Genomic DNA, 23,067 nt, shown 5'->3' with positions numbered 1-23,067 from the left:
AAAGTATACTTCTTTTAGATTGTACACTCCAGAAGATCACGGCAGGAACTTGATTCCGACGATTTTATAGTTCTGAGAATAGACAAAAGAAGAAAATGGTGCAATTATCTAATTTCCAGAGCAAACCGTTATTTTGCAGGATGGTCTCATTCTGAGTATCGGCCCTTCATGGAGATTCCAGCATAATGACAGCCTTACCAATCACTTCCATGATTCGAGCTCTACCAGTCTCTAATAGCACTCTGATTATAATTAAATAAATCCATGCAACTGGCTGAGAACCTAAGCTTCTTTGGAGCTGAACTGAGTTAACACATATGAAATCAAGCAATGTGAGTTCTTATTTACTAAGTTGATTGTTCAACTGGGTCCTCAGTACAGTTTATACTATGAGACCTTAAAATGAGATATTTTGATTTCCAATATCTTTCTTTCCTTATACAGAATCTAAGGTGGATCTGTCTTATAATCAAATATTACTCTACCATAACTGGAATTCAATTGAAGTTAAAGTTGATAGCCTAGATATGAGTAACAGCAGCGTGACTTTTAATTATGATTGAGCTAAAACATATTTACTTAGATGCTCAGCCTTTCACCTGCCTGTCGTGACCTCTCCTTGTGTAGGAATCATTCACTTCTCAATTCACAGAACTGTGGGGAAGTTGAAGTATTTGAATAAATTTCACTATGCGTAAATCGAGTCACTGAAGGAACTTATTGTTTCTTTCTTCCCCCTCCTTTCCTCTTTCAGCCATAAATAAAAGAAATACACAGCTATTTGTAATGATAACTGATATCTGATCATATTTCCTTCTGAGGATTTACCCACCACATTGTGTAAAGATCAGAGTCAATGAATATTTTTTTATTTGTATTTTTATAAACATGCCACTCAATTTTAGGTGTAAAATGAGGTTGAAGGCCAACAACCCATAAAATATATCTGCTTAAACTAGAACTGCACTTGTCCAAATGCTCATTGCTTTTCAAAATATATTCTTACTGTTCATTTATTTTTCATAGTTGGTTGAATCTTGACCCACCTTGTAACACAGCATTCCTTCACAGTAAGGTGCTCATTTCATAACTCCTTTGAAACTTGAAGAATGCTCATACCTGCTGAACAAAATACAATGGAGATTAAAAACTCATGATGAAAGAAATAAGCATTTATGGACAAAAATTCTTACATGTGTGAGAAAAAATACTATTCATGTGTGTTAGAGGACTTTCTTTAGACACAATTTACATTATATTTTAACCAAAGAAGGCCATCTCTCTCTCTAAGTGTATGTGAGTTAAACAGATTTCAAAGAACTATTCATCCAACAATCTAAATATAACAAAAGCTGCTCTTATCACTGGGTTCAGGTATGACTATTAACCTCACACACTTGTAAAGATTCAGAGAATGTGGAATAAGGATGTTAGAAAGACTGACACTTGATATACAGAATACGTTAGGAAATCAAGGGAAATTACCAATGACATGAATTTCTTAAGGACAAATATACCAGTTTGAACAAATTTGATCTTGGGAGAATTGGGGAAAAAATGAAATCCCACATGACAGGATAATAAAACCAGATTAAGGAGTAAAATTAAAAGGGAAGGAAATAGTAATCAATAACATATTTTAAAATGTGAAGACAGTGAAGTAATTGTTATTGTGCCAAATATATTCTAGTAGAGCAGCTAATTATTTTGTTCACTAATATTATACAAATTCTCATACAAAGTTGATAATAATGGCTTTGTTAATCAAATGAAAAGGTTTTAAATGCCAAATTTTGAGACTGAAATGCCTTTTCTTATTTTCCTACATAGACTTCCAGGGATGAATAGTTTAATATTAGATCTTTTGAAAATTTATTTAAGAGAATTTTGCTATAATATAAATGTGAAATAATAATGTCATCTTTACATGTGAAAGATAAATTGTAACCAATTTTCCAGCGTATAGGATGCAAATTTGTAAAATTAGTAATAATATATAATATGAAAAGAGGTATACTATAAATCACAGAGAATGAGATAAATAATAAAAGTTAGTCATTTAAGTTGTAGGGTAGCGAGATATTATAAGTAGTAATTTCTGGATATACACAGTTTTGTATAAGTTATCATCACTTTAACAAATATCTAATCTTCACTGTGAAACAGGGTCTAATACATTGAGTTCTCTTTATATAAGCAGAGAGATCTACTATATTTTATTTCAACTAGATTTTTAACTGTGAAATCAGATTTGGCTAGACAAAGATTCCCGCACTGAGCATTGGGCTTATGAATATCTTATACATATGGATATTTAACTATGTGATATGCTTTGCTCCCATTTCTCATAATGAGCACATTGTAAACATGTTCAGTATTGATTCAAACCATCTTGCTGGAGTTAATGTTATTGCATAATGACCTCTGTGGAAAACTGTGCCATTTAAAGCCTCAGTGAACCCGGCGAACATTCTCCATCATCTCTGATCTTTCCCTAAACCTCTTTCATCTATTTTTAATCTCTCATAGCATAGTAAATTATGGTCTAGGAAATAATATCTTCATTATGGAAATGATAATAATATGTAATTATGTTAAGTCTTTTCATCATTATCTCGTTTTATCCTAACGACAGAGTTAGAAGGGAGGTACTATGATTATCACACTCCTGTAACAGTTAAGAAACTAAATTTAAGGTAGATCAGGAGTAAATGGCAAGCAAAGATTTATTATTTTCATTATAATTATTGAAATATAAAATTCATGTAGACATGCATGAATACCATAAATTTACAGCAAATTTCAGGAATTTATACGAATTCATTGGTGAAACCATTTTGGAATTTTCTATGTGAAAATGTTTTTAATTAGAGATTCCACTTTTTGTACATGTAGAATTATGTCTATTTCCTATTTCTCTTTCTATTATTAGCTTTAGTGAATTGTTTCTGTTTCTTTGTTTTTGAGGAAGATTGGCCCTGAGCTAGCATTCGTGCCCATCTTCCTCTACTTTATATGTGGGATGCCTGCCACAGCATGGCTTGACAAGCGGCGCGTAGGTCCACACACAGGATCCAAACCGGTGAACCCTAGGCTGCCAAAGCGTAATGTGCAAACTTAACTGCTGCACCACCGGGCCAGCCCCTTTAGTGAATTGTATTTTTAAAGAAATTTTTTTTTAATTTTATCCTAGTTATAAAATTTATTGGTATAAACTTGTTTATGGCATTCACTTTTTTTATTGAACCCAGAATGATATCCTTTTCTCATTCTTAATAACATTTGTGTTTTCCCTCTCTCCCTCCTTATTTTCTTGATGAAATTGCTAACAATTTTTCAACTTTACTAATTGTTACAAAAAGCAACTTTTTAGCTTGTTTATATCCTCTACTGTTCTATTTCATCTATTACTGCTTTTATCTTTATTTCTTTTTAAAGTTGATTTACTGTTTGTTTTAAGGGTTTTTTTGTTTGTTTAGTTATTTATTTGTTTCTTAGTTTCTTGAGTTAGGAGCTTAAATTTTTTGTTTAAATTCCAAACAAGTGTTGTTACTCTGTTTTTGTTATTTCTAATTGTGGTAAAAAATCATACAACATGAGATCTACCTTCTTAGAAAGTTAAGCTTAACAATGTGCTGTTCCAGAGAGGAGGACTGGAAATCATTTGCCAACCTTGGAAAGTTTCTCTCCTTTCTGGAATTATAATTTACCCAATTAAGTGCACTTCTGTATCTCTCTGTGGTTTTAGTTAATATATGTTTTACTATATATGTTTTTTGTCGTAGGAGCATTAATCATAATAGTTTATGTTATATAGTAACTATGTACATGTTATTGGGGAGCAGAATCCAGAGTAAGGATATTAATTTACTCTCATACATATGAAGTGTTGCCTAATCACTGCACTTTACCACTCTAACGTTAAAGCTGCTAAGTGATATAGATGCTGCTATTATCTCTGTCTACTGTTGCAAGAGATGAGGCACAAAAAGCAAACCCATCAGCACAAGGTTATACAGTTGGTGAGGCACCAGGTGAATCGTTAAGCGTTCTGTCTAGAAGCTATAATCTAACCCCTATATAACCTTTAATCTCCTTTCTTAATATTAACATTTTCCACAGGAAAATAACTTTTTATTCCTTTTTGTTTTAGTTCTCTTTATTTTGAAGTCCAAATTGACTCTATTCAGGGTTTACAGGCATAAGAGTAACTTACTAGTCTTCTGTTGAATCACAGGCTTATTTATATATGCTCCATCCAGAAAACCTGATAAAATGCCATTAGAGGGAAAAAACACAAATCCGTAAGGACAAAGAGAAAAAAATATGAGAGAACAGAAAACGAAGTCATAGATATTAGATGGACAAGTAAGAACTAATTCACAGAGTGGAGAAAATGTAAATCTAATCCTAAAGAATGAGAAATCAACAAAAAGCAAGACCATCTGTAGAATATATATTTTGGTTGTTGAAAACATTAGGTACCTCTGAATGTAGAGGTAAAGGGTAGGAATATAAACAGAAATACTTTTTGTTTGTATATCTGAGGTCACATGCTTGTTGGTTATTTGGAATAAGAAGGCCAAATCTTAATCTTCTATAATACAAAGTCAATATGAAATGTGTATATATATATATATATAAATTTAAATATTGTAAGTGTCTAAATTAGAAATTAGGCAAATACAGAAAAAAATAGGTACAAATGAGTTATGAGCTGTCTTCTCTGGGGAGCAGGAATTTATAGGAAGAGATGGACAGAGGATTTCTATTTTCATTGCTTCTGTTGTTATGCCATTTGTCTTTTTAAACTATATACATGTCTTATTGTGATAAACATAAACATTATATCAAAAACAATTTGACCTTCAATCTGACCTGACCTTCTCTTTAGATTCTCCATTTAAAGGGGTTTTGTATCAAAAGTCAAGATGCAATTACTACACCTAGTATTTTATCAATTAATTTTTTATTTGTGTTTTTTATCTTTAACTTTCTTGCAAACAACAATTTGCAGAAGATTTGAATGATACATCCCTTTCCAAGGAAACAACAGAGAGTAATTTTAAAAGTCAGCAAACAGAAAAGAGGTTGGTTTATTTCACTAGAAACCAGGAATACTGTATTATTGATAGAGTCTTCAGAAAGCTATAGACTATGATAATATTAATTTTCTTATACACAGATGAAGAAAATGCTCTTTCAGAATGTTTTTGTATGTTACCACTGCTTTTATTTGGGCACTTGTTCATTGCAAGGAAGAAAATCCCAACAAATTAGCTCACTTATAGAGGAATTTACTGGAAATATTTGAGAAACTGATGGAAAGTGGTAGAAAACAGAGCAGATGAGCGGAAGAAACCAAGGGAGACACAGTAAACACGGAGTGATTGAAGGGTAAATACCTGCAAGGTTCTTATTTCCCAATAGGCCTTGAACGTCTTCTTGAATCACTGGTTCTCTCTGTAACCAAATTCATTTTCTTTGATTTTTTTGCTGCTTTCCCATGGCTTTGGATAGTATATGAATCTGGCCCACAGCTCAGCAGCCCTACAGCATTAATAGACAGCATCATATGATTGACTCAGTCTCTGTGTCTTAATTCAATATACAGGGGAGAGGTAATCTAATTTGCCCAGCTGAGATCAGAAACTGACTGCTGGTGCAATTAGCAGTGACTAAGTTTATTGAGATCACATGATATGCAGGACTAAACATTTTGAACCTTTCAAAAGGGATGGTTCACTAAGAAATTGCATCTCTGCACAGAGTAGACAGTATGATTGTTAATGATACAATTTGACATGATGTATATAAAACATTGAATAAAATGTACGTTTTATAAATGGTTCCCTGTTCAAGACATTATTATGTTGGATTTTTTCCATTTTAATGCCACTAAACACAATATCTATCTGATACCAAGAGTAAGCCTATCTTCTAAACATATTTTGGGCCATATGGAAATATGAATTCAAGTGTTGTCATCATTAATTACATAACATAAGGCATACTAATCATTCAAAAGGTTAATACAATAAAATATGCTAGTTAAAAAAAAGTTCTGTTAATTCTTGATCAATCCAAGAACAATCTCATATTTACAAGTTTTCACAAAATGTAATACATGCATTGATTTAAAATTCCACCACGATGGTGGTATTCTAAAAACCTACTCCATTTTCTGGCAACTGATGATGCAAAAGCACTCCAAGAATTATTTTGCTGATTTTAGTGTTGAATGGATATACATTTAGAAAGATGTCAGTTGAAGAATAATAGAGATATTTTCATTCTTTTTAGGAGCAAATTCTTCTTAGGAGCATAGACAAGATTTTCATTGCTTGGTACTTTTAGGCTTTTTCCTCACATTAATTGCCCAAGAGAGATAGAGACATATACACAGAGGAATCATGGCCAATAGAAAACAATGTACTTTGTCATTTGCTTTACTCTGCTAAATTCTCCCAGCACCAAAACAGAGCTTGGCGTATCGAAGGCAAAGCACACGGCTTATGCTCACAGACTAAATTTTATTCATTTAATATCAATTCTAGAGAAGTCAGAATCTTTCTCAGGAAGTCAGCCTTAAATTACATAACCTGCCTACTTTAGAATTTCAACAGAACATCATGCACAAGACCTGACCATTTTATATACAATGATCCCAACCATTGTTAATTATGGCTTAATATTTACAATATGACATTGCCAGTATTTCTCCTTGTTTTGAGGAAAAGAGAGAGGATGAGTGACCATAGAAAGCCAGCAAAGGAGCAAAAGCATTGTTGATGTGTGTGGAGGAAGGAATGGGAGGCTGTCTGCCTCCTTGTCCCCAGATCCCCCAATTTTATTTGTTTTCCTTAAACTATTTGGTTTGACAATTAAACTATGGTCATTCTTGGATAGAGTTTACCATTCTGGGAAAAAAATCAATTAACTATCAAGGAAAAACTGTTATAATCATGTATGGCTCCTTATTTTGTACACACCGTTGTTTCTTTGTAGACCCTTGGGACCAAGAACATAACACTTGAGCTGTTGCCCAGATCCCTCTAAACAGGACGTTAATTTACTTCAAGGCCAAAGATCCGATTCAATTCTATTTCCTAAATTATGTTCTATTCCATTATTCACATATCATTCTAGGATTTTATAGAATTCGTATGCTGACAGGTTAATGCAATGGAAAAAATACCCTACATGTGAACAATATGAATGGCTTCTTTTTATGAAGTTTGCACAAAGAATTCTGAGTTCTAAAAAAAAAATCCCTTCAATCATAGAAACCATAGCCCTAATAAATTAATATACATATATCTTATTTCCAGGTGGGATTTCAACCAGATTATCTTAATGGCCTGGGTCCCTTATATGTTAGATGTAGCCTAATCTGCCATCCATTTTTAAGGCCGCCTTAGTATCTGAAAAATTAAATAAACTCAATTGCAATCTTTAATGAAACTCACTCTCCAAATCCCTGCAAAATCAGTCCATCACAGTATAGTGGACCCTACCACACCACGTAATTTAGGGCACAGTGTTGCTATACCATTAGGAGCATTTCCTGAGCAGCTAGAATGTGCTCATATTGTAAATGTCTAATATGAAGCATAGCAGAGATTTACTGTTGTTGTAAACGGTAAGATACTAGGAAAGGGAAAAAAAAAAAACTTAGTTTTAGGTTGTCCTGACTTCAGTTCAATCTACATTGGAATTAAAGGAAAAACAAAACAATGGAGAATGGTACCCAGTGCTTAACTGAACTCAACTTCCTATCTCGAGGTGTAGCAGCTCCAAAAGAGAAAAGAGTAAAGACAGGAAATAAGAAGGTATTCCACCTTTTCGAAATTGCTTTACCTTCTTATGCTATAAACACGAATGGAGAAAGTCAAAAATGAGGGAGCTGGCTTTTACTAGACAGCGATACTCCTCAGAAATGACTGTACTTGAATTAACATCTCCTAAATCAAACAAATGGATTAACATTCTCTTTAAATTAGAAAGAACATAGAAGGAGTAGTGAGGTCAGGAGAGGACTGGAAATATTCTCCCCTAAGGCATGCTAGAGATCTGGGATATCTCACACATTCACTTACCCTAACTATTCCTTTATTCAATACACATAGCAGAAAAGGTAGAGATAATCTTCACAATTCTATATAAACCAAAAAAAAAAAGGTAGCTGTATACTAAGAAAGGCGCAATGGAGTTGCATAGAAGCAGAAATATTAACACCTGAAGAATTTGCCTTTCTAGAGGATATTTGCATAAATGGGAAAAGAAAACAGATTGCACACCTATTGCACACACAGTATACACTTATTGAAGGAGAAAAAAAGTTGAATTATCAAAATATAAAATATTAAATATTTTAGTTCAATATAAAAGTTGAATTGTTTGCCTTTCTATGATTGCAGAAAATCACTGGTAATTTTAGTCATTCATTGCAGCTTGTTTCCCTACATTTTAAGACCCAATTCTTTATCTGCTTCTTGAGGGGAAAAATAGCAAAAAGTATCATAGACAGCAAAAGCTTTTATGTGATACCGACTTAAGCTTTACATTTGGGGGATAATTTTCCACCTAATTATTTTTAGTGAAACTTTTTCAGAACTGAATTGCAAATTGTATATACACGTAGTGGATTTGCTTTTCTCATTTAGAACAAAGTCACTTTAATAGGAGACACAACTAAGCTAAAACATTCAGAGGCTTAAGAATAGATGCCAGTTCATGGAGGTTCGTTAGATGAATCTATTAATTTTATGATTTGTCATAAAATTTCAAGGATAAAAGTTATCTAAAAATATATTTGAATGTGTATTCAAGCCATGAACTTTTTGTCCCATTTGCATTTGTTTTTACTTCTTCCAGCGATACTCTTCACATTTGTTTATTACGGAACTACAGTGACTGCAGCTAGGCAAAGCCAATTGTAAATCGGGTAACATTGCTCCCATTAGTTCCAGATCTCTAAGTGTTTTATAATATTGAATGTAGCCTAGCACTGTCAGTTAGAAACAGTGATTTCTTTATACTTAATAAGAACTCATTATATGATTCTGATATCATATCGCATACCCCACATAACATTTTAATTTGATAGAAATGCACTTTTCTTTGTGTTAATTAACAATGTTAACTGAATAGGTGTGCTTTATTTTTCTGTCCATATATCTACAGAATAACACAAATTAGAAGCATATAAAAGTTTTAAATATAAACAAATATAACAAATTAGAAATTATTTGATTTAAAAAATAAATTTAGGTAGGTTTTCAATTTATTGTTAACCAGGACCTATGCTAGGCAATTTATATACCTTCTCCCATTTTAATTTATACAAATTCCCTTTGTAGATTAAAAATAATTTTCAGAGAGTTAAAAAATCTTGTTCAAGATAACAGGTATGTTTTAGAGAAGCTGAGATTGAATGTTTAGTATAAAATACTACCCAATTAAACCAAATAAAAGAAAGCATGGGGTTATGGAGACATCGATCCAGCCATTAAAGAAATTATAGTCTATGAGGATTCTCATTTTTTTCCTCCAAACTACTGCCATTTTTATATAGCTTATCCTGTAAAACCTTCTTTCAGCATTGTTATAATATATAGAGAGGAGTTAATTGTCATTTTTATCATTTTCCTCTTGTATTCTAATATGGTTTGCTTTTTCTAGCTACTTTCAATATGGCATTTTTATCTTCAATTCCATCAGTCTTTCAACATCACCGACGTTTGACTATGAAATGTCTAGCAGTGCTCTTCCCTGTGTTCATTATATTTCTATTTCTAGATACAGATCAAAATCTATTGTACAAATTTAAATTTTATTATAAAGCTACGAATAACTAGCAATATTTTTTAAATTATAACTCTGTTGCTTTAAATGGATAATATTAAAAGTATTAAAATATATGAAGTGGCCTATAGTAAGCAATAAAGACATATTTGTTCTTAACATTTGATATGAAGAAAAATACATTAAGTATCCATTTCAAGCTGAACCTCTATTTAAGAAAGGAAGGTGGTATATTTCTGCCTAGTAGCATATGTCTTAACCAGGAAAATATTCTAGGCGTGGTCAGCTGTATTAAAAGATTTCTGGGCTACAAAGAGAAAGAATTCTTTCTAAGTGTCTAAGCTCAGATCTCTCTAAAATAGCTTCAAATCAAAATAGCTGAAACTTCTGGATTTGATTCCCTTTGGATAGATTTCCTTTTGGTAATCTATGCATGCTAGGAGAGACAAGTTTTAAAACTTCTCAAACTTTAGGACTTCTCTATAAAATTTGACAAAGGATAAGGACAGACAATTCACAAAGCAGAAAATAAAAGTAGTTAATCAACTTCTGAAGAATGCCCAATTTCGTCATTTCACTAGTTTTACAAACAGTTCTTTGGATATTATTTTTCAATTTCAATATACAATTAAAGGCTAATATTGGTTAAATCTTGATAGTAGAAATACAAGTGTTTTATATTTCCTTTTCCCAGGTTTCTCCGAATTTTATATAAAAACCGTGTATTAATTTTATAATAAATATATGCATATCATTACCTTTATTAGATCTACTTTAGTGGAAGCCATGGGAATAGTGAATTAAAAAAAAAAAAAAAAACACTGACAAGAAATGCTTCTTTTTTAACCCTGTGCATTATATACATAGACTAAGGTACAAAATGTCATATATGAGTGAATAAGGTGCTGAAATAAGGCAAGAAAAGGAGTTAAAAGTCATTAAAGATTGGAAAGGAAGAAATAAAATTGCCCTAATTTATGGATGATAGGACTTGCTGCATAGAAAATCCTAAAGGCTCTATAAACAAACTCCTAGAAATAATAAGAGAGCTCAGAGAGGTTGCAGAATACAAGATCAACACAAGATCAGTCACATTTCTATACACTAACAAAGAACATGGAGATACATAGGTATACATTTAATAAAAGATGTACAGTATCAATATTTTGAAAATTACAAAATGCTTATTAAAAAGTGAAAGGCCTAAATAAATGGAAAGTCATAGTGTCCGTAGTTTGGAAGATTCAACACAGTAAATATGTCAATTCTCCTCAAATTAATCTATAGGTCTAATGAAATTTCTATCAAAGTCCCAGGAAGAAATTTGTGGACCTAGACAAACTAATTTTAAAATTTACGTGGAAAGGCACAGGTCCTAAAAAGCTAATGCAATCTTGACAAATAAGCATAAAGTGGAAGGAATCATAACACCTGTCTTCCTAAATGGCTACTGCAATCAAGACTGTGGTTTTGACAGAGGGACGAAAACATAGCTCAATGGAACAAAATAAAGAAACCAGAAAACACACATACAAATATGTCCAAATGATTTTTGACAAAGGTCAAAACTGTAATTATTCCTATAATTCAATGATGAAAGAAAAGTGATGCTAGAGCAATTGGACATCCATTAGCAAAAACATAAAACATAATCCAAATGTCACATTTTATACAAAAATTAATTCAAAGTGGTGTTAGACTTAAACGTAAAACGTAACGCTAAAAGTCTTTTAGAAAAACTTAAACACAATGTCAAGATCTAGAGGTAGGCAAAGTTCTTAGAGCTGACAACGAAAGCATGACTCATGGAAGGAAAAACTGGTAAACTGAGCCTCATTAATATTCAAAAGTTCTATTCTGGAAAACATCATGTAAAGAAGAGAGAAGGCCATGTTAAAGACTAGGATAAAATATTTGCAAATCATGTATGTGACAAAGGACTAATATCAATACTATGTAGACTCCCAAAACTCAACATTAAACGACAATAGCAGTCCACTTAGAAAATGAGGAAAAGACACGAACAGATATTTCCCCGAAGAGGATTTGCAGATGGCAAATAAACATATGAAAGGATGTTCACCATCATTGGTCAAACGCAAATTAAAATCACAATGATATATCACTGCACACATATCAGAATGGCTAAAACAGAAAACAGTGATAACTTCAAATATTGGTGAGGATACAGAAAAACTGGATAATTCATACATTACTAGTGAAGTGTTAATTGTACAGCCACTTTGGAAATAGTTTGGCAGTTTCTTACAAATTACCATATGCAATTACCATGAGACCCAGCAATTGCACTCCCGGGTCTTTATCCCAGACAAAGGAAAATTTATATTCAATTAAATTAATGGTCATGGCAGTTTTCTTCATAATAGCCCAAAATGGGAAGCAGTAGATGCTCTTCAACTGGTGAATGACTTAACAAATTATGATACACCCATCCTATGGAATATAACAGTAACAATAATAAAAAGAGTTATTGATAGCACAACTTGGATGAATCTCCAGGGAAATTTTGCTGGATCAAACAAGCTAATCCAAAAAGGCTACATACTGTAAGATTCTATATATTTTATATTATAACTATACATGTTATATTTTATATAACAACTTTTAAATTAAAATATTTTTTAAATGGAGAACAGATTAGCTGTTACCACGGGTTAGATATGGACCAGAGAGCTGGGCATGGGGAGTGAGATGGAACTGTTCTGCATTTTGACTGTGGCAGTGGTAACAAACCTAGACATGTGATAAAATTGTATTGAACTACACACACACACACATACACATACATACACAATTACATCTGGGAAATTCAGAATAAGTTCAGTGGATTGCATCGACGTCAATATCCCAGCTGTACTACTGTATTACAGTTTTGCAAGATGTTACATTTAGAGGAAAGTGAATAAACTGTACACAACATTTCTGTATATTTTTTTTAAAACCACATGTGAATCTATAATTATCTAATTAAAAAGTTCAATTAAAAAAATTAAAAGGTTAAGTTTATCCTGTCATCACAAGGAAACAAAGAAATTTTACATCTATTCCTATAAATCTAGAACAGGATCTTTTACAAATTAACATTATATTATCTGGTTAGTTTCTATTAAGCTATATATTGAAATTCATATATTTGAAGGTTCCATAATTCATTTTGTTTTGACAATTTGCCAATGGATTATATGTCTTCATTTAAGTAATTATAAAATAAAGTTATATAAACATTCACATACTGAAGACATTAAATAATTGTTTATTAAATAAAATTATACACAGAATGTTTATTTTAATCTTATTGGGCATTTTAAAAACTTTATAAAACATAGCGATCTTTAAATAAATATCTTTGTTGGTAACTATTCATAATATGGTGAATCCCAGGGGTACAAAAACACAAAATGAACAGTGGAAATTCCTGTGTGGTATATGGGGAGGGGGCGGAATCTTTGCTTTGTCAGCTTCATGCGCTTCCAAATCTGCAATCTATTTGAATTCAGTAGTGCAGCCTATTAAAATGCTAAATAATTCACATTTTACTTGGATTTTCCATTGAAAGGAAAATGACTAAAACTCCTCTATTTTGTAAGCATCATTTAATTTTGATTCTATAAATGTACAAAAAAAAATATAGGACAATGCCTGTAACATGCATTTTGTCCATCCACCCACCGGTAATCATTTTGTCAATCAGAATTTTCCCCATAGACATCTGAAATTAATTGCAGAGAAAGGAACTTACCAATGATAATTTCCTTTACAATCATCATCCTACTGTACGTCTATTATTGCATTATACTGTCAAATAAATACATCGTGTCACAAACCTATTTTCAAATTGTTGACAAATTGCTATTTTTCGGACAGCCTCAGAAATTCTGTTGCCCAAAGAGATGACAATTGCAGAAACATCTGAAAACATGACTGCATTCCAGGCTGCCTTTTTTTTTTTCTACCTAAAGGAACCATCACACTGTAGCTTATGACAAGCGACCCATGAATACTGGGATTGAAGTTTAACCACTATTTTGATGTTCTGCTTATTACGTGTGTCATTTAAAACAAATACCCACTGTTACTCCTTTCATGCTTATTCAACACACTACGTTCACAAGCCAAAATCCAATGCCCCAAATGCTCCAGATACTCACAGCACAACTGAATAAATATAAAGTTATTATTAAGGTGATAGAACAACTTCACTACTTTATAAAGTGTTCTTTCTTTTTATCTTTTAACTTGTACATGGATGTTTATAGCAGCTTTATTCATAATTATCAAGACAAGGAAGCAACCAAGATGTCCTTTAGTAGGTGAGCAGTTAAATAAACTGTGGTACATCTAGACAATGAAATATCATTCAGTGCTAGAAAGAAATGAGCTATAAAGCAATAAAAAGAAATGGAGGGAACTTAAATGCATATTGTTAAGTGAAAAAAGTCAATCTTAAAGGCTACATACCATGTAATACCAACTATATGATATTCTGGAAAAGGCAAAACTGTGGAGACAATAAAAAGATTAGTAGTTACAAGGAATGTGGGGAGAGATGAATAGGCAGATCAAAGATTTTTAGGGCAGTGAAAACACTATGCATGATATTATAATGATGGGTATATGTCGTTATACATTTGTCCAAATTCATAGAGTGTGTATGCATATAGACATGTAGAGAGTATATGCATATATACTGATAAATATTTAGCTATATAATATGTATACATGTGAATGTATATAACTTTGGAAATTAGATTCTTGGGGTTTAGATTCATAGTTTTACAACTGAAAAAGCCCTTAAATGCCTAAATGTCTTTTTATCCAACATTCACATTTTTGTCACAAAAATGAAAGCAAATTATTCAAATTCACACAACAAAGGATTTAGCCTGGAAGGAATTATTCATGTAGGAGCTAACAGTGTACTTTAGCCAGAAAATCTTACCTAACTGCTACATATTGCTCGCTCTCTCTCTCTCTTTCGATCTCTATCTCTAGTCTCTACCTCTATACCAATACCTATATCTATAACATCCATCTATAATTGTCTACATTGTGAAACATGTCAGCTTTGTAGACATGACAGCTCATGATCTTTTCCAGCTTGAATAGTATATGTCTCCATGTGTAACACAATTAATTAATTGCAGAACCGAATCTTTAAAGATCAAAATTTTTGACTTCAAAATTAAGCAGTTTCTATACTATACTCTTCCTATAGCCTATAATGAGTTACACCAAATAAATGCAAAACATTCATTAATTTTAAAGGGCTATAGATTGGTAAAATTAATATAGTACATGCTCTGCAGAATCATTTTCATTTTAAAAACTGTTATATTTCATACATCAGATATTTTAAGCCTTTTATTTCTCATACATCTCTAAAATCTTAATGTACCCTAAAAGTTTGATATCTTTTACATAATATTTAATAGATTAGTCAATCTAATTGCAAAAATCCACCAATTGTATTTTTAAATATTACTGAATATATAGAGAGTAGAACTAGAGGATCGTCTGATACTAAGTGACTCAAATATACAAAAAGAAATAGAAAATATAGATCCACCCATGTTAACACCAAATAACTAAAGAATGGTTTTAACATTCAAGTCACACTTCAGGAAAAGAAGGCAAACCAGGACTAGTAAACCAAACACCAATTTTCTGGCCCATTTGATGATAAAACTGAGACATTAAACTGTGCAAACTACAGAAAAGCTGACAGTACCTTAATTAAATTGATACTACTAGTGACACCCTGATAGTGTACTTGTCAGAGTATAAATTCTTATACCATCAAATAAAAGTGACAAACTTCCCCAAGGACCTAGTGTAAGTTCTTCTGGAAGGGATTAGTTTACACAAATTACTCATGGGATGTTTCATTTAAATTACTTAGCGTCAGTGTGAATGTGGGCTCAGCTAAACCGTTTGCCCCACCTGCTGTGTAGGCAGAAGAAAAGATGAAAAGAATCCTTGGAAATATTGTGCCACACTGGCAATCATGTAAATTTGGAATAAAATTTTTTACAATTTTTTAATATTATAATTTAAGAAATCTTGAGGGTTAACATAGACATAGACATCAGAAGGTTACTTTTGTAGTCATGAATAGTTTGTAATATGGAAAGATGTTGTAGTCATTTACATCCCATTGCAAACTTTGCATCTTTAGAAAGATTATACATGACTCCTAAGTTGACTTTTAGTTTTCAAGTATAATTTCAATTTTCTTTCCACTTCTCTAAGAAATGACGTCTAGACTTGCCAAAGTAGAACATGTGTCAACCAAAATCATGAAGGCTCCTGAGCTACCAGGAAAGTGATTCTTATAAAATGAAGTGTTACTATAATACACGTCCCTCACTGCTGAAGAGATGCGATGGCTCTGCTGGTAGCGTGAAAAGAGTGATCACCAGCATGACAGGGAGAGGATGAAACACTCTGTCAGGCATCCAGGCTCTCAGACTCCAGAAATTTATACTCAACAAAGCTGACAGCTCTTTCAAAGCACACCAAATTCTGGCTGCTTCCCTCTGATCTAGCATGCTCATAACTTTAAAAGATGTGAATTGGGTCATAGCTGTGCTGAGAGTTTACCTAAAGAGACATACTTTGGCAGTAGGTTCAAAGAGCTGAAGGATGTAAAATATTAAATACAGTAGTCTCCACTTATCCACAGTTTTGCTTTCCATGGTTTCAGTTATCCGTGGTCCACAGCATTCCAAAAATATTAAATGGAAAATTCCAGAATAAACAATTCATAAGTTTTAAGTTGTGTGCCAATCTGAGTAGGGTGACGAAATCTCCTGCTGTCTTACTCCTGCTCCATTCTACGCAGGACATGAATCACTTCTTTGTCCATCATACCCACTCTGTATATGCTACCTGCCCCAAGATCACTTAGGAGGCATCTAGGTTATCAGATTAACTGTGGCAGTATCCCAGTGCTTGTATTCAAGTAACCTTGTTTTACTTAATAATGGCCCCAAAATGCAAGAGTAGTGAGGCTGGCAATTGGATATGCTAAAGAGAAGCTGTAAAATACTTCCTTGAAGTGAAAAGGTGAAAGTTCTCAACTTAATAAGGAAAGACAAAAAATCATAGGCTGAGGTTGTTAAGATCTATAGGAAGACGAATCTTCTTCTTCTTCTTCTTCTTTTTTTTGCTGAGGAAGATTTGCCCTGAGCTAACATCCACGCCAATTTTCCTCTATTTTTTAGTATCTGGGCCACCAGCACAGTATGGCCAGTAAGAGAGCAATGTAGGTTTGTGCCTGGGAGCTGAACCCAGGCCGCTAAAGCAGAGCATGCCAAACTTCACCAGTGGGCCACTGTGGCAGTCCAAGAATGAATCTTCTTCCATGAAGTTGCGAAGAAAGAAAAAGAAATCTGTGATAGATTTGCTGTCACACCTCAAATTGCAAAAGTTTCAGCCATAGTGCATGATAAGTGCTTAGTTAAGATGGAAGAGGCATTAAATTTGTGGGTGGAAGACAGGAACAGAGAACGTGTTCTGATTGATGGCAACATGTTGTGCCAGAAAACTTTGAGCCTATAGGAAGACGTCAGCAAGGGATCCCCTGAAACGAGTGACACCAAGCCATTTACTGCAAATAAGGGATGGTTACACAGACTCAGGAATAGGTTTCGATTGAAAGAGAGACAGAGAGAGACCACATTCACATAACTTTTGTTACAGTATATTGTTATAATTGTTCTATTTTATTATTAGTTATTGTTGAGACTAACAAGAATAAATCTCTTACTGTGCCTAATTTTTAAACTAAACTTTATCATAGGTATCTATTACAGGAAATACATAATATGTATATAGTTCAGTACTATCCGTTTTTTCAAACATCCTCTGGTGGTCTTGGAACACATCCTCTATAGATAAGGGGGGACTACTGTATTTATACAAGAAATCAGGACTCTCCACGTGTCATAACTTAAGAAGACACACTAGGTTCCATCTGTTCTTAAATCATGATCTCTGTAGCTTTTAAAGTTGCCTGTAATGACTTGTATTTGGTATGATTGCTTTTAAGCTGGTGTCGCCAAAGACTTCTTTTCAATACCTACTGGTGGACAGAAGCATTGCCTTAGTACCCACCAATCAACAATAGAGATTCTTTTATGGGATAATCTAGCAAGCCCCCTCCCAGACACCAGGTCCTAGAATACAGAAGAAAAAAAGTAAATTGGATGAGGATATCAGTGAAATGCCGTGGAACAAGCAGTGGATTATGGATTATTGATTCTTTATGAATGCACATCAGGATTCCTAACTTTGAGTAGGGCATTTCTACAATTCCCATGGCATAGAATCTTTCTGGTTATTTGTTCTTTCCAAAGTCCGCACTGAAACTTTGCTCAGAGGTATACAGAAATGTGCAAAGTAAGCCTGACTCTCAATGGGCTCTTGTTGTATTTGTTTCTTCTTTTAATTTTTCAATAATTCTAGAGTCAACGTTTCCATTAATTAAGTGGTATAACCATTTGAAATGGTATTTTAAAACAGAAAATAAATAGATCTATGTCAAATTGTATAAAGTAAAAACTAGCATCACATCTCTACCACCACCTTAGAGAAGACTGGAGTCATCTAATATGGGCGTCTCTCTTCATTTTCCTGCTCTCTTCCTTATAGCTTCTCTGTGTCTTCATCGTCACTCTTTTGTCTCTCCTGTTTCAGAAAGCAGCCCTTCCTTCAAGGTAAACTCTTCCACTTACAGCTTTGTCTCTTTCTCCAATATAATTGCTGTAAAATAATATCATACCAATTATTTCCTTATCTTGCATTCTCAATGGTTCCCTTTCCAGTGTGTCCTTCCTTCTTAGCCTTTACTTATGATTGGGTCTCCTGCTCCTATTAAAAACAGAATCTAGCCAACATACAAAACACTTCTTCCTTCTCCTTTGTTCTCCCTCACTAGCAAATTTAAAGAAGTCCTTCTCTCCACTCTCTCATACAGAAATCCATCATCAAGTCTTGTCAAAATCTATCCCACAGTTGACTTTCTTAGCACCCCTGTGCCTACCACACTAACTCAAGTCACACATCTTTTTCCTGGTAGATTAAAAGTTTCTCATTGGTCTCCCTGCTCTTGCCCTCTCCTCCCAGTCCAGCATTATGAGACACGTAAAGACATATGCTGAGTGTCTCCATTTAGCAGATCGTTATTCTTTTAAAATAAAACAAAAGTAATTAGTTTCCCACCTATGCTAAGAACTCCAATGATGCCCCCTCTCGTATAAGAATAAAATCTAAAATTCTTAGAATGACAGGATTTTACTCCGTTGCCTCTCTGATTTCATGTCCTACCTTTCTCTCCCAAGATTAAACAGCACTGTGGCCTTGCTACCCTCCTCAGCATGCCAAGTATGCTCTTACACTAGGAACTTTGCCCTTAACTCCTTCCTTTGCCTTGAAATCTTTTCTCTGATATCCACATTGCTTGTTTTTCATCTTCTTCAGATCTCTGCTCATGTGCCACCACATCAGAGAGGTCTTCTTTATTACCATGATGGTCAAATTTATGTGTCAATTTGACTGGGCTAAGAGATGCCTATTTAGCTGGCAAAACATTATTTCTGGGTGTGTCTGCGAGAGTGATTCTGGAAGAGATTAGTATTTGTATTAGTAGACTGAGTAAAGAAGTTCCACCATCACCAATGGGTGAGCACCATTCAATCTTTTGAGGGCCTAAATAGAACAATAAAAATGAAGAAGGCAAACTCTCTTTCTCTTCTTGAGTTGGGACATCATGTCTCCTGTCCTTGGACGTTGGTGCTCTTCATTCTGGGGCCTTTGGACTCAGACCATGAGTTACACCATAGGTCCCCCTATTTCTCAGGCCTCTGAACTCACACTAAATTATACTGCTGGATTTCCTGGTTCTGTGCTTGCAGATGGCAGATTGTGGGACTTAGCCTCCATTAACCACATGAGCCAGTTCCTATAATAAATCTCCCCTTATCTCTACTTATCTGTCACCTATTGATTCTGTTTCTCTGGAGAATCCTGACTGATACAACCACCCTCCCTCTATTTCCCTTTAAACTTGCTTAACTTTTCTTCGTAACATATACGACCTCATGATATACCTACCTGTTTATAGTTTCCCATGAGATTTGAATCAAAGAGAGCAGATTTTGTTTATTGCAATATCAAAAGCAATTAGAACACCGCCTGGCTTATGGTAGATGCTCAAAAATATTTGTTGAATAAATGAATTAATCCTTTGAAGTTCATTCTAACATTATTTATACTCAATGACAAATGACAAGTCACTTGTCTGTCAGGAAAACAGAATTACCTTGGGGAATAAACCTCCCACTTTAAATGAATTCATTTAAAATGTGAAACAATTTTCAAAGTATAAATAATCATAAAAAAGTGGTCTTGGGAGCTATCTTAAGAAATTAAACATATAAAATTCTTTTGTTTTATGTTATATTTGACATTTGGAATTATAATAACAACCACAGTCTAGGTCTTAGAATGACACAAACAAACCAATCATTAATATTTGCAGAAGAAGGACATAATTTATCTTTTTAAATATATTGTGTGTAGTATCTCATATATGTTTTACATGTATTTAACATTTTTAGAGTGACTTTTTGAAATTCATTTTTAACAAACAAACAAAAAGCTGTGAAGGCTAATCAATTTTCAAAAGAATCTCTCAATAATTTTGTACTCCATTCAGTCATTTTGGAAAGTTCCTATTGATTTTCTCAAACTGTCAGATTCTAAGTAGTTGATGAGCTTAAATGTGATTTGAAAAGTACTCCAAAAGAAATACTGAATCTTTAAAGATTTGCTTGATCACTTTGCCATATATAGTACTGTATGTACAACACAAATAGATGTGAAACCAACAAAGATTTCAACATCATTAGAAAGAATATGCCCTAAGCTAGTAGTAAGTGGCAATAAATTTTTGAGAGGTCACTTCATTATTAAATGCTTTTATATTATGATGATTTTTGTTTGAAGATTTTCATGAATTTTGTTTCCTGTGAAACTCAGTTTGTAGGCATTCAGATAAAACTCAATAGTGCAGAGTTATTGTTTTATCAAAATAGAACAGTTTAGCTTGGAAAATGGGGTTGGGCATTTTAGCTCTGTGTTCCAGCTCTGTCCCTTACTACTAATAATAACATTTTTAAATGATATACAAAGTCATCACCCTATTAACTCTGGAAAAATATATACCTCCCAACTGTTTTCATGTCCTCAATGAATGATTTTATATCACTGTGACTGAAATTATGCCAGCAGGGATACCAACCACAGCATTTAGAGTGAAATTAGTACATGGTACCATGTCATTTCATTCAGATGACCCAAGTAGTAGATGCTTTTTGAAGTGAATGGGCAGATTAGAGATAAGAAAAAAGATAAAGAGTAAAACAGTAAGAGTATAGCAGTTTTTATGTCTAAGTGATGAGTGCCAGAAAAACATCAACTTGTGAAGAACTCAATTATTCTTGGAACAGGTGTGCAGCTAGAGGCAAAGGCAGAATGAAGTGATAAAATTTAAAATATAGGTACATGGGTTTTAGAGACTTGCTAATTCTGTTGCTTGGGTCTGAGTATGCTAATGAAAGAGCACAAGATGTTATCTACATTTTAGCTTCCTATGGTGGGTGGCTTCCATGGAGGAGATTGTATCTGACGGATGACCGTATAAGACAGAATGTGTCAAAGAGCCAAAGTAGTTTCAGGACATTAGTAGATCTTACCTAAAAATGTCCATGATCCTTTAAATACAGGAAACAGTGAGTTGAACAAAGGCTACAGAATTTTTTTCTTGCTTGCTTGCTTTTGGTGGTGGTGGTAGTGATTTTGGTGGTGGTGGGGATGGAGGCAGGCATGAAAGTATTGGCTTTATTTCTCTAAAACTTTGCATAGACAAGTATACATTTGAATTTCTTAATAGAGAATATGTAATACGTCATTACTAAAATTTATTTATCTGTAGAATGCTTTAAAAAATAAAAAATATATACTTTAAGGAGAGTTGTATTAAAGTTACTAAATTCTTGCTGCTCTGCCTATGCAGTTGTCAAGCAATGATATAAAAATAAATTGGCTTCCTGTATAAACATTTCTATAAAAAATGGAACATGTTGGTCACTTATATTGTATTGTAATCTCCCTAGAAAATCTTTTCTTCTTTTGCTTTCTAGGGTACTGGGCCATCATTAGCAGACGCTGAGCTCTAAATAAATATTAGCATTCTTTTGGACTCAGAAAACTGAAATCCCAACTAAAGTGAGCCTCTGCATAAGTACCAGTCATCCCCTCTTTTGAGCATATGTTCATTAGTAACGTAAACTTTCCAAATCAGCTATACTTAAGGATGTAAATGAGGTAGAGTTGCCTAAGTCTAATTTAGAAAGAAAATACCTCCATCTCTCCTGGATGGTTGTGTTGATGCAAAGATTGCTGTGGTAACCATGGTCCTTACAACTGTCAAAAGCTATTAGGTGTAAATCAAGTAATAGCTAATGGTTTCCACTGGCTGGTGAGTTAATTCAGGGGAAAGTTTTATGACCTAGTTCTGAACTTAACCATTTTTTTATATGTAATTGTTAAGCCAAGATTGCCCAAAAATTGTCCATCCTTCTTTAAAGAATGTCTTTAAAAGACTCAAAATTACTTCAACACAAGAAATAAAGAATATATAGATCGTAGAATAACTCCCTACTCAACACAAAATTACTTCCAAGTAATGAGCAGTAATGTTGAATTTAGTGTATTCTTTATCTCAAATGCAGCCGTTCAGAAAAAAATGAAAATATTCCTTACAATGAAAATAGCCACTTTGGGAATCTTCAGTTCCTTAAACACATAACATATTCCATTCCTTACTGAGACAGAGAAAGAATATTCTTTGATGTGAATTAATCAGAAATTTGCTAATTTGTTTCTTTTTATTTAGGACATATATTAGCAACTTCATAAAGTGCATATATTCACTGGCATAATCATGAATCTGCTAGACTATTTTAGTTTCAAGAATGTCTTTCCTGTAATGACTCTTATTTTACATCATTAGTTGTAAGAAATTGTGACAAAGAAGCATTAAAATTAGTGGAAAAGCTGACAGAAGTTCAAGTCTATAAATCAGAAACCTGCCAAGAAAATGTATTTTTGTCACATACAACAAAGAAATAGTATGTATGCGTCAGACTATTTTGGACTTTAATGAAAATAGACTAA

Source organism: Equus caballus, chromosome 8 (genome assembly GCF_041296265.1).
Source record: "Equus caballus isolate H_3958 breed thoroughbred chromosome 8, TB-T2T, whole genome shotgun sequence".
Classification (NCBI taxonomy): Eukaryota; Metazoa; Chordata; class Mammalia; order Perissodactyla; family Equidae; genus Equus; species Equus caballus.
This window is presented reverse-complemented; position numbering follows the sequence as displayed.